Raw genomic sequence first — 13,873 nt, forward strand, 5'->3', positions numbered from 1 at the left:
TCAGAAATATATATATCACAATTTGAACATAGCCTAATCAAAAATTTAAGAAGTCCCAATCTCAACGAATAGTGGATCATGTTGAATCATGCCATTAATCTCAGCACCACAAGAGGCTAAGTCTCTGCCTAGTATCTGTGTCACTTAAGTAACTGGGACTCTTGGAGGCAGTCACCTCTACTGATGCAGAACGTGGGCTGAGATTTAGCAAGAGGAGGGAGGATCCTTCCCCAACTTCCCAGGGTGGACCTCAGAGAATGCAGTGAGCGGGCTTGCTTTCCTCCTCCAAATGGCTTGAGATGCCATGCTACAGAGTGTTCATTATTTGATTCCAGTGACCTGTGGTAGAGGTATAAGGAAACATTAAATAAATTTCACATATGCCAATTGAGCTGCTCTCCCAGCCGGTGAGTTCAACTCAGCAAGTGTTCATTATTTGAGAGTTGAGAACACTGAGGTAGGGGAGAGAGGGAGGGTGAGTGAAGGAGGGAGAGAGATAGGCACCGGTGGCTCACACCTGTAATCCTAGCTACTGAGGAGGCTGAGATCTGAGGACTGCGGTTCAAAACCAGCCTGGGCAGGAAAGTCCGTGAAATCCTTATCTCCAATAAACCACTCAAATCCAGAAGTGGCACTGTGGCTCAAGCGGTAGAGCACTGGCCTTGAGCTCAAGAGCTGAGGGACAATGCCCAAGCCCAGTGTTTAAATCTCATGACCGACCAAAAAAAAACAAAAGAGAGAGAGGGGGAAGGAGAAAAGAAAGGAAGGAAGAAAGAAGAAAGGAAGAAAGAACGAAAGGAAGGAAGGAAGAAAGAAAGAAAGAAAGAAAGAAAGAAAGAAAGAAAGAAAGAAAGAAAGAAAGAAAGAAAGAAAGAAAGAAAGAAAGAAAGAAAATGATTGAGAATGAATTGTTTGGAGTCAGGAGTCATACGTCAGAGTTACTCCCTGTATTTGGTTTTAGGTCTGCCCCAGGTCATGCAGACCCTATGCAGACACCTTCCCACTTCTTGGCTAAGTTTCAACCCTTTATGTGTTGCCAAGTATCTGGCACACCTGGAGGCATCCATCTCCCCATCCTGTTAAGTCATAACCTGGTCAGCCTCTGGTCGCACTTTCCATCTGACCAGAGGTGAGTCCCGGAACTTGAAGTCACATCCACATCCAGTGTGGCCAGAGTTACCCCCAAACTGCCACACATCATCTGGTCCGGTCCTTTACATAGATAGATTCTTGCCCGAGGTTGGGTGGCCCCATTTTTTTTTACATGCCTTTCCACCATGTATGGCATAGGCAGCAGTTCATTAAATAAAGTTCTTTACCTGACTGAATACCGCGTGGTGTGCTCTTCATTGGCTACCTAATGAAACTCACCTAATTAATATACTTTATACTTCAGAGTTTCTAGTTTTGAATCCATGGATATTTTTGTGACACATGTGAGATCAGTATCAACAAAACATATTTATTAACATCATTTAACAGTATAATTCTGTCTGGAATCTTTAATAGCAGCTTAATTAACCATAAAGTTTATTTTGTTTGCTTTGCTTTGTTTGTTTTTGCTTAAAATAATAGAAGAGTTGGTGAGACAATCTGTGTGAAGACTCAGAGTCTGTGTTGGAGGGGCAGAATGATGCAGGCTCAGGCCTCAGGATTATCTGAGGACTGTGTTTGTGTATGTGGAAAGCTCTTGGCATGCCCAGCTAGAGAGGGAACATGTTCTCTCTCTTTATCTCAAAGCTCATGTCAGACTCCTGGGAGCTGAGGAAGTAGCTCTTCTGTTTACTTAAGCATAGAAGATCAGCTAGTCAAGCATTTTCATGATTATGGGGAAGTGGTTTGAGCTTGCTCTAAAATAGTTTTGATAAAAATATACAAATAGAATGTTCCGGGAAGATGGTGGAGGTGAAGCTGGAATCTAAGCAAGCTCTCCCATAGAAAGCAGTTTTAGAGTTCCAGTGAACAGTCCTAAGCCAGAGAATTAAATGAAGTGTGCCATCACAGGACAGAGAGCTAGGCGAGAGAAGGGAAACCCAGGCAAGGAGACACTTCTGATCTCTTGCCAGCAGCCGCCAACGCCGCAGCAGCTGTGGCGGCGGCGGGCGATCACAGGAGCCATACCTGAGCCACAGAGTGTCCGGGACAAAGGAGCCAGACTCAGCGGGTAAGCGGATTCTACACAACACCAACAAGAACCTACAAGAAGCGGACATCATCATCCTGTAGTTCACAGACAAGAGACAACCCAGGAACCAAGACTCAGCGTGAGTAGAAGCCTGATGTCCTCACTCCTTCTCAGGGAGCAGAGGAAGGAAGGCCACACCCCACCCCCAGCACCAGAGATCTCCATCTTGGATACCTACAAAGCTCAGAGGAGCTATAGCTCCAACCCAGGCCTTGGAATAAAATCAGTCATTTAGAAGGTCAGAAGAACTTAACGGCGGCATGACCTGCCAGACTCAGCTCCACCCAGGGAAAAGTCACCCAGGTAGGGCACCAGCCCTAGGAGTGGCTTTCTTCACTGGGTAATCAGAGCCAGAAGCTGCCCCTCCCTCTAGCAGCCTCAACAATCAATTGAAAATAAGTAAGCAGAAACCCTGAGAATGGCTCCAGGCTGGGCTCTGTCAGTTTTTCACAAACTAGCCCCGGGAAAAGCTACCATTTGTTGAAAAGACTCAGCTCTACCCAGAACCTAGCCACATCACTGCATCCCCCTCTTTTGCAATACTCAAAGCAGATCTGCCTCCCAAAAAACTAGCCAGGGAGGAGTATCGCCAAATCCTGGATAAAGCAGAGCATTTTTCTGCCTGTTTGAACAAACAGACTTAAGAAACCAACCAAGCCACAGGACCACAAGGAGACCAGAGACTCCAACAAGAGGGTGGTTACAGACACAAGGGAGATACAGGATTTTTCCCACCCCTCCCCCAAAAAAGCAAAAAACTTTTCTTCTTCTTCTTTTTTTTCTTCTTCTTTTTTTTCTTCTTCTTTTTCTTCTTCTTCTTCTTCTTCTTCTTCTTCTTCTTCTTCTTCTTCTTCTTCTTCTTCTTCTTCTTCTTCTTCTTCTTCTTCTTCTTCTTCTTCTTCTTCTTCTTCTACATCTTCTCCTTCTTCTTCTCCTTCTTCTTCTCCTTCTCCTCCTCCTCCTCCTCCTCCTCCTCCTCCTCCTCCTCCTCCTCCTCCTCCAACTCTTCTTCTTCTTCTTCTTCTTCTTCTTCTTCTTCTTCTTCTTCTTCTTCTTCTTCTTCTTCTTCTTCTTCTTCTTCTTCTTCTTCTTCTTCTTCTTCTTCTTCTTCTTTTTAATTTTTTTTGGTATTTTATATAAATATTTTTTCTTTTCTAAAACTTTTCTTAATCTTTAATTTTTGCCTTTTTTGAAAAAAAAATTGTTTTCCAGTAACTTTTTTTCCCCTTATAATTTTTATTTTAGGGATAGATGAGTGTGCATTATTCTTTCTTTTTTGTTTTCTTTCCCTTTTTTTATTCTTTTTTTTTTCTTCATGCATTTTTTATTATATTTTATATTATTTTATTTTATTTGAGAACATACTGTACAGAGGGGTTATAATTACATGGGCAGGATAATGCATACATTTCTTACCAAGAAATGCAGCCTCCTCCTTTGTTTACCCTTCACCTCCCTTCCCAGCCTCCCCCCTCCCCCCACCCAATCATACCCCCCTCCCCCCCCCCCACACCGACATTGTAAAGCTGGTTTTGACATGACATTTTGTACTTCTCATTGTTGCAACAGGTCCACCTGAATCCTTAAACGACTTGTTTGTCCCCATCTCCTCCACATGTTATACTGACATCAAATATAGTGAAAGCGGGGGTTACACTGTGGGGGAGGGACATACAAAGCAAAAAAGAAATAATCTTATAAATAAGTTAGAAACACATGCATGAAAGAAACGAAAACATTAAAATACATATTTAAGGGTTCATTTTCCTAACATCACATTATCTGACCTTTTCCGCTTGACTCATACCTATACTAGCTATTGCAAATAAGGGAAACCATGCGACCTATGTTTCTTTGGGCCAGGCTTACTTCACTTAATATAATTTTTTCCAAACCTTTAAATTTCCTACCAAATGGGGAAATGTCATTCTTTCTCATGGAGGCATAGAATTCCATTGTGTATATATACCACATTTTCTTGATCCATTCATCCACTGAGGGGCATCTGGGTTGGTTCCATATCTTAGCTATGGTAAATAATGCTACAGTAAACATAGTTGTGCTGGTAGCTTTAGTGTGGTCTTGTTTGTAAACATTTGGGTAAATGCCCAAAAGTGGGATTGCTGGATCATAGGGGAGATCTATGTGAATTCTTTTGAGGAACCTCCATACTGCTTTCCAAAGTGGTTGAAAAAGTTTACATTCCCACCAACAATGAAGTAAGTTTCCTTTCTGTCCACATCCCCTTCAGCATCTGTTGTTGTTAGAGTTCTTCATTTTTGCTGTTCTAACTGGAGTGAGGTGATATCTCAATGTTGTTTTGATTTGCATTTCTTTTATGGCTAGGGATGTTGAACATTTCTTCATGTGTCTATTGGCCATCCTTCTTCCTTCTTCAGAGAAGTTAATCTTTAAGTTTTTCGCCCACTTATTTATTGGGCAGTTGTTTCTTTGAGGATTTGTTTTTGGGTGGTTTAATTTTTTGAGTTCCAAGTATATTTTAGATATGAGACTCTTGTCCGTTGTATGGCTAGTAAAGATGTTCTCCCAATCGGTGGGCTTTCTATTGATCTTGCTAGCTATGTCATTTGCCCTGCAGAAGCTCTGCAACCTTATGCAATCCCATTTGTCCAACCTTTCTATGATTTGTTCTGTTTCTGGGTCTCTATTCAGAAAATTTCGGCCTGAGCCAAGGAAACCTAGGGTTTCTCCTATTCCATCCTGTAATGTTTTCAGAGTGTCTGCTTTGAGTTCAAGGTCTTTGATCCATTTGGAGTTGATTCTGGTGCAGGGTGATATATAAGGATCTAGCTTTAGTTTTCTACATATTGTTAACCAATTTTGCCAGCACCAATTAATGAAGAGGCTATCTTTCCTCCATTCTATTGTTTTAGCTTCCTTATCGAACATTAGATGGCTATAGGTCTGTAGGTTCATTTCTGGGTTTTCAATTCTATTCCATTGGTCCTGAGGTCTGTTCTTATGCCAATACCAAGCTGTTTTGATTACTATGGCTTTATAGTAGAGTTTGATATTTGGTATTGATATTCCTCCAGCAGTGTTCTTTCCGTTGAGGAGCGTTTATGCTATTCGGGGTCTTTTATTGTTCCATATGAATTTTTGGATTGCCTCTTCTATTTCCTTGAAGAATGAGAGTGGAATTTTTTATAGGTATTGCGTTGAATTTGTGGATAGCCTTGGGAAGTCTTGCCATTTTCACGATGTTAATCTTGCCAATCCAGGAGCATTGGAGGTTTTGCCGTTTTTTAAGTTCTGTGTTGATTTCCTTTTTCAAGATTTTAAAGTTTTCATCACAGATGTCCTTCACTTCTTTAGTTAAGTTAATTCCTAGGTATTTTATTTTTTGTGGGGCTATTACATATGGAGTTGCTTTCCTAATTTCAGCCACACTTTTCTCATTGTTGGCATACAGAAAAGCCATTGATTTTGGGGGGTTAATTTTATAACCTGCTACTTTGCCAAAGTTTTGAATCAGCTTGAGTAATTTGGGAGTGGAGTCTATGGGATTCTTTAAATACAAGATCATGTCATCTGCAAAGAAGGAGAGTTTTGTTTCTTCTTTCCCTATTTATATCCCCTTTATGTCTGCATCTTGTCTTATTGCTGTATATAGGCATTCTAATACTAGACTGAAGAGAAGTGAAGAAAGTGGGCATCCTTGTCTTATTCCTGAGTTAAGAGGAATTGGCTTTAGTTTTTCACCATTGAGTATAATGCTGGCTGTAGGTTTGTCATATACAGCCTTTATTGTATTGAGGAATGTTCCATGGATTTCTAATTTTTCCAAAACCTTCATCATAAAGGGGTGATGGATCTTGTCGAATGCTTTTTCTGCATCTATTGAGATTACCATGTGGTTCTGATTGTTGCTCCTGTTGATGTGATGAATAATATTAATTGATTTGCGTACATTGAACCAGCTTTGCATCCCTGAAATGAATCCTGTTTGATCATGGTGTATGATTTTTTGGATGAATAGTTGAAGTCGATTGGCCAAAATTTTGTTGAGAAGTTTTGCATCAATGTTCATCAAAGAAATGGGTCTATAGTTCTCTTTCTTTGATGAGTCCCTGCCTGGTATTGGGATGAGGGTTATGATGGTTTCATAGAATGTGTTCGGTAGTGAGCTTTCTCTTTCAATTTCATTGAAGAGTTGGAGGAGTATTGGTGTGAGCTCTGCTTTGAAGGCCTTGTAAAATTCCGCTGTAAAACCATCTGGTCCTGGACTTTTCTTAGCTGGGAGGTCTCTTATTGCTCTTTCTATTTCAATGCTTGATATGGGCCTATTAACTCATCTTGGTTTAGTTTTCGTAATACAATATTTGCTAGGAAATGGACCATTTCTGTCAAGTTCTCAAACTTATTAGCGTAAAGTTTTGAGAAGTATTCCCTTATAATGTTCTGAATCTTGGTTGTTTCCGTGGTGAGGTTTCCATTCTCATCTCTGAGTTTATTAATTTGGGTATGTTCTCTCCTTTTTCTGATAAGGTTTTCTAAGGGTCTGTCAATTTTGTTAAGTTTTTCGAAGAAACAACTCTTTGTTTTCTTGATTCTTTCTATAGTTTTTTTGGATTCTAATTCATTTAATTCTGATTTAATTTTGATTATTTCTTTCCATCTACTGGATTGGGGTTTATCTTGCTGCTCTTTTTCAAGGAGGTTTAGATGTGTCATTAAATTGTTAGTTTCAGATCTCTCCAATTTGTTGATGTAGGAGCTCAGAGATATAAACATGCCTCTGAGTACTGCCTTTGCTGTGTCCCAGAGGAGCTGGTAATTTGTGTGTTGATTTTTGTTGAATATCATGAACATTTGAATTTCTTTTCTAATCTCTTCCATGACCCACTCATGATTCAGCAGTGTATTGTTCAGCCTCCATGTGATACCGGACTTTCTTTGGTGGCTTTTGGCATTGAGTTCTAATTTTATTCCCTTGTGGTCAAAGAGAATGCAAGGTATAACTTCAATGTTTCTGAATTTAGACAAGTTTGCTTTGTGGCCTAAAATGTGGTCTATTTTAGAAAACTTTCCATGTGCTGCTGAGAAGAACGTATATTCTGATGCTGCTGGGTGAAATGTTAGGTAAATGTCTGTTATGTCTAGTTGCTCTATGCAGCTGTTTAGATCTGCGGTTTGTCTGTTGTTTTTGCCTAGTTGATCTATCTAATGGGGAGAGTGGTGTGTTAAAATCCCCAACAATTAATGTCTTTGGATCTATATGGGATTTGAGGGAAAGTAGTGTTTCTTTGATAAATTTGGGTGCTCCATTGTTTGGCGAATAGATATATAGAATTGTAATATCCTCCTGAAGGAGAGATCCTTTAATTAGTATGTAGCGACCTTCTTTTTCTCTTCTCACGAATTTTATTCTTTTTTTATTCTTTTTAAATTATCTTTTTGTTTTTTGTTTAGCTCTACTGAACTTTTCATCTTTTTTTCTTCCTTTTTTTATCCTTTTCATCTTTTTCTCTCTTTTATTCTTCTTTATGTGACTTAATTCTTGTCCTGCACATCCTCAGATAAACCCATAGTTGATTATTAGACCCTATCTCCCATTGTGTACACACTCAATCCACAAATTTATCACTCAATTCAAAACCATTAAGACTTAAATTCCTTAATAGCAGTACTACCTCTTTATACCTATATAATATTTGAAGCATTTTTATTTTTAAGTTTTTCACATCTCCATTATATCTCTCCCCTTCTCTCAATATATACACGTTCTTCTTTAAATACATTGTTATCGATTCTAAATTATTTTATAAATTTTTACTTTTCTAATTTTTCTGGTCTCTTTTCTTTTCCCTTTCCCTTTCTTCTTTTTTTATTCCCTCTATACTTTCATCCTACTCAACCTATTTCCTGCTTTGAGATTAGGACTTAGTTACTCTCCCTGAGGCCCCCCCCCCCCACATCAATATATTCCTATTTTTTATCCACATCTCTCCCTAACCCTAATAATTTCTGGTCTTCCAAATTCTTCTTTGCGGTTCGTAGCCCATTAGCATATAGTTGTTTGATGTTGAATAGATGTATCTGTTGAACTAGATTGTATCTGTAGACTATTGACTGTGCAAATTCAGACTTGGGTTGATGCTTGCCTTAAGATAGTGTTCTAGCACCAAACTGATGTCATTTTCATCTCAAGTGGGCAGAGAAAGCCGGAAAAACACAAGAAAAATGGGAAATCCGGGTATCTCGATTCCCAATCTTGATAATCAGGGGACAGAACAGATAATGAATAATCCAGAGGAGAATTCCCAAATAGCTCTACAAACACTGCTGGCAAACATGATAAATGAAAAGATTGAAAGCATACAAAGGATTTTGTGTGAGCGTGATAGGGAGAGAGAGGAGGCAATCCAAAAGTTTATACAGGAATATCATAAGCATGAGGAAGCTACTTAAAAATTGATACAGGATTTGCATGAGCATCTGGGGAATACTCAAAGAGAAAGGCAGGAATGTCGTGAGCAGGCTGAGAACACTCAAAGAGAACTACAGGAGTCCCACAAACGGGAGGAAGCTAATCAAGGAGTAATACATGAATTGAGAGAGCAGGAAGAGAGTATACAAAGATCACTAAAGACATACATGGAATCCATTACCAAAGAGCTGAATTAAGTCAGGGAGTCCACTAAGGGAATGCTGAATGGAAACCAACAGAAGGAATGGGAGTCCAAGGAAACCGTAACCAATCAACTAACTGATCTGAGAATATACTGAACATCAAATTAAGGAGGTAAAGAAGTTCATACAAGGTCTAAAACAAAGCTACAACAAAGAATTTGAAGCCATCAAAGCTGACCAATTAGACGGAAAAGAGATAAAAAACAAAGTAGAAAGTCTTGACAGCAGGTTAGACCATGCAGAAGATTGAATCTCAGGGATTGAAGACAGCCTAGATATTATAGAGAAAGAACATACAACCATTCAAGACAACTCCAAGAAATATGATAGATCTATTCAACACTTGGAAGACACCATCAGAAGGCCTAATCTAAGGGTAATGGGTGTAGAGGAGCACCTAGAAACAGAAGTTAATGGCCTAGGAAATTTCTTTAACAGGATCCTAGCAGAGAACCTCCCAAACGTGCAAAAAGATAGGCCTATTCAGATACAAGAAGCTTTTAGAACTCCAAACAGACCAGACCAAAATAGGACATCCCACCATCACATTATAATCCACACAGGATCAACACAGACCAGGGAAAACATCCTTAAAGCTGTCAAGGAGAAAAGATTAATCACCTATAAAGGGAAACCAATTAGAATCCCCTCAGATTTCTCAGCAGAGACAATCAAAGCAAGAAGAGCCTGGAATGATGTATGACATGCCCTAAAAACAAACAACTATCAACCAAGAATACTGTACCCAGCTAAACTCTCCTTCATAACTGAAGGCCAAATAAAAACCTTCCATAGCAAAGAAAATTTGGAACAATACATCTCCAACAAATCAGCCCTACAAAAGATTCTTGAAGATGTCCTACACATAGAAAACAAACAAGACCACAATAAAGGCCAAGAAACGGCACCCAAACTGAGAATCCAAGAACCATAAGATGAACCCAGTTTTCACAGCCCACAAGGAGGAGGATAACAAGGCAGGAAATCCCAATACCTCTCAGTCCTATCTTTTAACGTTAACGGAGTGAACTCTCCAATTAAGCGACATAGACTGTCTAGTTGGATTAAAAAAAAAGACCCTAATATCTGAAGCCTTCAGGAGTCACATCTTGCCCATAAAAACAAACACATTTTCAATGTTTAAAGGCTGGAACAAAATCTACCAAGCAAATGGCCCCCATAAACAGGCAGGAGTTGCAATACTAATATCAGATAAAATAGACTTCAAATTAAAGTTTGTGAGAAGAGATAAAAAAAAGGTCGCTACATACTAATTAAGGGATCTCTCCTTCAAGAGGATATTACAATTCTAAATATCTACTCGACAAACAATGGAGCACCCAAATTTTTCCAAGAAACACTACTTTCCCTCAAATCCCATATAGATTCAAAGACATTAATTGTTGGGGATTTTAACATACCACTCTCCCCACTAGATTGATCAACTCGGCAAAAACTCAACAGAGAAACCACAGACATAAACAGCTGCATAGATCAACTATATTTTACAGATATCTACCGAACATTTCACCCAACAGCATCAGAATATACGTTTTTCTCAGAAGCACATGGAACATTTTCTAAAATAGACCACATTTTAGGCCACAAAGCAAACCTCTCTAAATTCAGAAACATTGAAGTTTTACCTTGCATTCTCTTTGACCACAAGGGAAAAAAATTAGAACTCAATAACAAAAGCCACCAAAGAAATTCCGGTATCATATGGAGACTGAACAACTCACTGCTGAATCATGAGTGGGTCATGGAAGAGATTAGAAAGAAAATTCAAATGTTCATGCTATTCAACAAAAATGAACACACAAACTACAAGTTCCTCTGGGACACAGCAAAGGCAGTACTCAGAAGCAAGTTTTTGGCCAATCGACTTCAACAATTCATCCAAAAAATCATACATCACGATCAAACAGGATTCATTTCAGGGATGCAAAGCTGGTTCAATACACGCAAATCAATTAGTATTATTAATCACATCAACAGGAGTAAGAATAAGAACCACATGGTTATCTCAATAGATGCAGAAAAAGCATTCGACAAGATCCAAAACACCTTTATGATGAAGGTTTTTGAAAAATTAGGAATCCCTTGAACATTCCTCAATACAATAAAGGCTGTATATCACAAACCTACAGCCAGCATTATACTTAATGGTGAAAAACTAAAGCCGTTCCCTCTTAACTCAGGAACAAGACCGGGATGTCCAATCTCTCCACTTCTCTTCAATCTAGTATTAGAATGCCTAGCTACAGCAATAAGACATGAGGCAGACATAAAGGGTAACCAAGTAGGGAAAGAAGAAATAAAACTCTCACTCTTTGCAGACGACATGATCTTGTATTTAAAGAATCCCATAGACTCCACTCCAAAATTATTCAAGCTGATTCAAAACTTTGGCAAAGTAGAAAGGTATAAAATTAACCCCCAAAAATCAATGGCTTTTCTGTATTCCAACAATGAGAAAAGTGTGGCTGAAATTAGGAAAATAACTCCATTTCTAATAGTCCCACAAAAAATAAAATTCCCTGGAATTATCTTAACCAAAGAAGTGAAGGACCTCTATGATGAAAACTTCAAAGTCTTGAAAATGGAAATCAACACAGAAGTTAAAAAATGGTTATACCTCCCATGCTCCTGAATTGGAAAGATTAACATTGTGAAAATGGCAATACTTCCCAAGTTTAACTACAAATTCAATGCGATACCAATCAAAATTCCAACGTCATTCTTCAAGGAAATAGGAGAGGCAATCCATAAATTCATATGGAACAATAAGAGACCCCAAATAGCAAAAATGATCCTCAACAGAAAGAACACTGCTGGAGGAATATCAATACCAAATTTCAAACTCTACTTAATAGCCATAGTAATCAAAACAGCTTGGTATTATCATAAGAACAGACCTCAGGACCAATGGAATAGAACTGAACACCCCGAAATGAACCTACAGACCTATAGCCATCTAATCTTCGATAAGGAAGCTAAAGAAATAGAATGGAAGAAAGACAGCCTCTTCAGTAAATGGTGCTGGCAAAATTGGTTAACTACATGTAGAAAACTAAAGCTAGATCCTTATATATCACCCTGCACCAGAATCAAATCCAAATGAATCAAAGACCTCGAAGTCAAAGCAAGAACTCTGAAAACATTACAGGATGGAATAGGAGAAACCCTAGGTGTCCTTGGCTCAGGCTGAAATTATTTGAATAGAAACCCGGAAACAAAACAAATCAAAGAAAGGTTGGATAATTGGGATTGCATAAAGTTGAAGAGCTTCGGAATGGCAAAGGACACATCGAGCAAGATCAATAGAAAGCCCACGGATTGGGAGAAGATCTTCACTAGCCATACAACAGACAAGGGTCTCATATCTAAAATATACTTGGTACTCAAAAAATTTAATCCCCCAACAACAAATCCTCAAAGAAACCACTGTCCAATAAATACATGGGCTAAAGTCTTAAAGAGAAAATTCTCTGAACAAGAAAGAAGGATGGCCAATAGACTCATGAAGAAATGCTCAACCTCCCTAGCCATAAAAGAAATGCAAATCAAAACAACGTTGAAATACCACCTCACTCCAGTTAGAATGGCAAAAATCAAGAACTCTAACAACAACAGATGATGTAGGGGTTGTGGCCAGTAGGGAACCTTACTTCATTGTTGGTGGGAATGTAAACTTGTTCAATCACTTTGGAAAGCAGTATGGAGGTTCCTGAAAAGACTTCACATAGAGCTCCCTTATGACCCAGCAAAACCACTTTTAGGCATTTACCAAAATGTTTACAAACAAGACCACACTAAAGCTGCCAGCACAACTATGTTTATTGCAGCATTATTTATCATAGCTAAGGTATGCAAACAACCCAGATGCCCCTCAGTAGATGAATGGATCAAGAAAATGTGGTATATATACACAATGGAATTCTATGCCTCCATCAAAAAGAATGACATTGCCCCATTTGTTAGGAAATGGAAAAACTTGGAAAACATTATATTAAGTGAAGTAAGCCAGGCCCAAAGAAACATAGGTCTCATTCTTTCCCTTATTTGCAATATGTAGTATATATATGAGTCAAGCGGAAAAGGTCAGATAATGTGATATTAGGAAAATGAACCCTTAGATATGTATTTAAAAGTTTTTTTTTTCTTTCATGCATGTGTTTCTCATGCATTTATAAGATTATTTCTTTGTGGCTCTTTATGTCCCTCCCCCACAGTATAACCACGGCTTTTACTATATTTGATGTCCGTATAACCTGTGGAGGAGATGGGGAAAAACAAGTCGTTTAAGGATACAAGTGGACCTGTTCCAATAATGAGAAGTACAAGTTGTCCGATTGAAAACGAGCTTTACTACGTCAGTGTGTGTGTGGGGGCAGATGGTTGGGTCGGGGGGAGGGGGGTGACTGGAAATCGATGTGAAGGGTAAACAAAGGAGGAGGCTGCAATGCTTGGTAAGAAATGTATGTATTATACTGCCCATGTAATTGTAACCCCTCTGTACAGTATGTTCACAAATAAAATAAAATAAATAAAAATAAAAATTAAAAAAATAAATAAAATAAATAAAAATTTAAGACAAGTTTCAGAAAAGAGTTCCTTGATTTTTTGTTTTTTTCGGGGGTGAATGGGAAGACCATGTAACTTCCCTGTGTCCATAACGAGTCTCTTGTTAGAGTCTTGGGTCTGCTTGTGGTGTTTGGTTTTCCTATGGCTTGATTGGTTTCTTGTCTGTTTGGGCAGGCAGAAACTGCTTTGTGTTAGGCATGTTTTTTGATCCTCCTCCCATGCTAGTTCAGTGGGAGGGAGATCTGCTTAGAGAATCACAAAACATGGAGATGGCTGTTTCCTTTAGTTTGGAGATGCTGTGATGCACCTAGGTTCTGGGTATGGTTTAGGTCTTTCAGAAAACAGTAGCTTTACCCTGAGTGGCTAACTCCTGGGACACCCACAGAGCCCAGCTTGGAGCTTTTCTAGCGCTTTAAGTTTACTGAATTTCAATAGTTTGTCTAGGCT

This window comes from Dipodomys merriami, unplaced genomic scaffold (genome assembly GCF_024711535.1).
Source record: "Dipodomys merriami isolate MVZ:Mamm:240054 unplaced genomic scaffold, mDipMer1.0.p SCAF_905, whole genome shotgun sequence".
Taxonomy (NCBI): domain Eukaryota; kingdom Metazoa; phylum Chordata; class Mammalia; order Rodentia; family Heteromyidae; genus Dipodomys; species Dipodomys merriami.